Here is a 4922-nt window from a genome sequence, read left to right as displayed (position 1 = left end):
CGAAACTACGCCGCCCCTCTGCGGCCCGCAGGTGCCAGGTATATCTAAACAACTACCCGCCTGTACAGTGGGGTAAGGCGGTCATTTTGCAGCTTGTGGTATAAAAATAGACAATGGCTAGAATATTCATGTGAAAATAGTACCATATTCTGACATGCCTGTACAAATGTTGGGTCAAAAATAATGCATACAATAGCACAGATGCCTTCACCACGAATGGCTACAAAAATATCTCATATCCCAAGCTTATTATAAACGAGCTGATGTTGCAGCTGAAATTTTCTCCAGGTCACAAAGTCAACCTCACATGATGATGTGATACCAGTTTTCAAGAGCAGTAAATATTCTCTTCCCAGCGTATATGATGGGAGCAAGGTGATGATGTAGTAGGCTACATGGTTTTAATAATACTTTTGCCTTTCAATGTTTGCCATTTCAAACCATTAGCATGGTTTAAATCATATTTGCCCTGATTTACAATATGTTAACCTTCATTATAGTCCTTGACAGCGGTCTGTAGGCTACTGCTGTATTAACAACGTGTCACATGTTAAGAATTTACAATCAGAATCGAGTATTCAACTAAGCCCTGTAATACAAGTTGTTAGTAGCCTTAAGGGCCTACACAGTTGTTATGCTATACCACATTGCCCTTCACTGGATGCATAATGAGCTGCACTAAACTACATTTTAGCATTTAAAATACCTAGCTATTCTTTTGCGGTTATTTTGGTGAAAGTAACTAAAAAGTAACTAAAGTAGTGTAACTCATTACATTTCAGAGACAGTAATATTGTAATGTAACTTATTACTTTCAAAAGAGAGTAATAAGTAATATGTAATATATTACATTTTGGAAGTAACTTGCCCAACACTGGTTGTTATTGTCAATATTAATATAAAATAATGATTTATTTTTTAATAGTCACACTCGATTACGCCGATTTTCTTGTTGCCCCAGCTGTTCGACACCTCTTTTAGCAGAAACAAATGCTACATTAATGTATTAAATCGATGTTAATCCATGCGTGTGGATGTGGAATTAACGGACGTGACGTTGTGCGATTGGCAACAGCTTCGGTTCATGTTAATTTTCAAACTCTTCAACTACAACCGTAATTATATTTAAAAACATGTTAGAAGGCCTCACGAAATACTCAAATGCAAATTAAAATGTAAATGTGAAGGAATGTGTGTATAACTAAATACATCAGTGATAAACGAAACCGGAAACAGACGTAGGCAAGATCCTCAGCTTGATTATTGGATGGTTTATCCGCAATGCATGCTGGGATTTGGTGTTTATGTGATGTGAAATCTGAAAACGTTTTTTTAAAATAAAATAATACTTTATTCCGAGTGTGCTTGTTTTTCTCTGCGAAAGTCATCACATAACGGCATTGTAATACACGGTTCGGCTGCATTAAATATTACATATCTGCCGTAGTTCTCTATTTATAGAGCCCTGCTGAGAAGACTTCTAGACAAACAGGAAGAACTGCCGCCAAAACTGAAAACGTGACGTGGATCATAAATATATAAGCAATTAAACAACATCTTACATTGTTTTTCACAAAATACGTCTCCTTGCATTACCAACACTAATTTGGCTGACTTTTATATTTGGTCCAATGGTAGATTGGTAGAAAGGGACACCTGGTGGTTAAAGCACGTTATTGAATTGTATTATTTAATTGTTAGATATTAATAGGAGGATGTGCAAAACAGACAAACTAATGAGGCTTAATTTAAACATTAAAGAGTACTTTAGGTTAAGGTCTTCTTTTGAATAAGAAAAAAGCTTTGGGGGTATAGAAGAAGAATATGGAGCGGTGAAACCCTCTTTAATGATTGGTCACACATGCAGAGCACACAGCACAAACAGGGACATTTGTATCTACAGATAAATATTAAGCCTGACAAAGTACTTAACGTCTAATATATTGGTTTCCTGTAATGTTAACTTTGTTTAAGCACTTATTTGTTTATTATTAAACTGATATTATACATATGTATGTATGTAAATGTGCAGAATGACAGTTTAATGGTGGAGGTATACACACATATTGATAGATGTCTTGTAATGCATTGTTGAGGAACCTGCGACCCAAGTTTTTCATTCATTGCATATACACCGTAGTTGTGTATAATATGATATGTCAATAAACCTTAGCTTAGAAAATCTTGAAAGGGATGTGCAAACTAGTCATTATATACAGTCTTTAATTAACTATTAGTAGCGAATAACGTGTAATGAATATACTTTATAGGGATCCTATTAATATCTAATAATAAAATAATAAAATTCAATAACGTTCTTCAACCACCAGGTGTCCCTTTCTATCAGCTCTGCACCGTTATGGTGTAAATACAGCCTATCTACCAATTGGATCAAATATAAAAGTCAGCCGAATTAGTGTTGATACTGCAAGGAGACGTATTGTGTGAAAATAAATGTAAAATGTTTTTTAATTGCTTATATATTTATGATCCACGTCACGTTTTCAGTTTTGGCGGCAGTTCTCCTTTTTGCCTAGAAGTCTTCTCAGCAGGGCTCTATAAATAGAGAATTACGGCAGATATGTAATATTTAATGCAGCCGAACCGTGTATTACAATGCCGTTATGTGATGACTTGCAAAGATAAAAGCAAGCACACTCGGGAATAAAGTATTATTTTATTTTTAAAAAACGTTTTCAAATTTCACATCACATAAACACCAAATCCCAGCATGCATTGCAGATAAACCATCCAATAATCGAGCTGAGGATCTTGCCTACGTCTGTTTCCGGTTTCGTTTATCACCGATGTATTTTGTTATACACACATTCCTTCACATTTACATTTTAATTTGCATTAAAGTATTTCGTGAGGCCTTCTAGAATGTTTTTAAATATAACTACGGTTGTAGTTGAAGAGTTTGTAAATTAATATGAACCGACGCTGTTGCCTGGCAACTCAATCGCACAACGTCACGTCCGTTAATTCCACATCCACACGCATGGATTAACATCGATTTAATACATTAATGTAGCCTTTGTTTCTGCTAAAAGAGGTGTCGACCAGCTGGGGAAACAAGGAAATCGGCGTAATCGAGTGTGACTATTACAAAATAAATCATTACATCGGGTTAGCATTTGCTTGGCATTTCCGGTTATTTCTCCACTGGTTAACATGGGTTAACAATACTGTGTAACTGTCATGTTTGAAGGGACGAAATCGTGACATCTTCACGTCTCCCAGCATGGTAAATCGTCACATGTTCACGTCTTGCCGTGATACCGGGTTGGCTTAACAAAAGCTATTTCTATCAGTGTTACAGAAAGTATGACTCTTCAAGTGTAGTTCAAAACATGAACAGAAGGCCCTGAAATTCATGATGACAAATAGTGACTACAGTTTAAAATGGAGAATTAATGTTGAAGACAAATACAAGACTGCAAACACCCAGTCTTAAAATACAACTCCATTTGGACAAATCAAAGCAATCGATAAATTCCATTGTGCTCTATTTTAGAGAGAAAATAAGATGACAGATCTTCAAGTCAGTGGTAGACATGTTAACAACCTACAAAAGAGAACAAATGTGTTTTTTGTTTTGTGTTTTTTCTTTACTTGATAAAAAAGTTGGTTTTGTATTGAAAATGGAGTAATGACAGCCAAATATGGTATGGCCATTTTGGCAACCTAAGTAGAATTAACTTAATATTTTCCTTTGCTTTATGTCATATCTCGTCAGACAACACATTGGCATATCAGGCTGATATAACATTTGATAGCGTTACAAATCCCCAAAAGTCTATATTGCACATATTGTTCTGAAAGTGTAGCCCCCCGCTCACCTCCTCCATAAACCCGGAGCTATCCCAAGGATACACATGACTTACTGATTGAGTGTAGACAACCTGATAGCAGTTTAGGATCACAGCAGAGTTAACACACTGTCAAATGCCATGCAATGAGCACCTCAACAGGGGAGAGATGAGAGTAACATGTGAGCATATGCTGGGCGTGTGTATGTCTGTGCATAGTATATGAGAGGGGTGAGTGTGAAATGAGTGTGTATCTTTGTGTGTGTATACACGTCTGTTTGTGTGTGTGAGGGCTACCCTGCTCAGGGCATTGGCTGAATTGTTTCCACATGTGTCTTAACGCAGAGTTCTGGGCGGGTTTGGAGGAGAGGGGGTTGCTTTAGATGGTGGTGGGGGGGGGTTCAGGTTTCATAGCACCATGCAGCACATCTGGGCTGCAAGAGCAGAATTAGATTTCCCACGACTGAAAACACACAGCCTACACACACTCACATGCATCTGCACACACCTTGATAAACCACTATCGATACACAAACATCTGTGATGTGTAAGCAGCAAGCATGTGCACTCCCACAGACATACAAACATGTAAACACATGCAGCCACCACACGCACTGCACACAGCTACACAGTTCCTCATTTATGTGATGCAAGTGCTGCTAATTGTATTATGCTCTGTTGCTTTTCAACCTTGGTCTTTCTTATCCATGACACACACCCCCCCCCACTCCCACTCACACTCACACACACACACACACACACACACACACACACACACACACACACACACACACACACACACACACACACACACACACAACTTCTTCCCTGGCACAGCTGTCCCAAATGCTGCGGGCACACGGGCGTTTCACTGGCACGACACATGGAAGGAAAATCTGAATGTGTTCTCACTAATCATTCCCCTATTCCACCCAGAGAGAGAGAGAGAGAGAGAGAGAGAGAGAGAGAGAGAGAGAGAGAGAGAGAGAGAGAGAGAGAGAGAGAGAGGGAGAGAGAGAGAGAGAGAGAGAGAGAGAGAGAGAGAGAGAGAGAGAGAGATGTGAAGGATGAGGATGAACGAGTGCAGGGATGACCTGTGTAGCAGGTGGT

The sequence above is a fragment of the Notothenia rossii genome, assembly GCF_949606895.1.
Source record: "Notothenia rossii genome assembly, chromosome: 3".
Taxonomy (NCBI): Eukaryota; Metazoa; Chordata; class Actinopteri; order Perciformes; family Nototheniidae; genus Notothenia; species Notothenia rossii.
The sequence above is the reverse complement of the archived record's forward strand: the minus strand, read 5'-3'. Positions refer to the sequence as shown.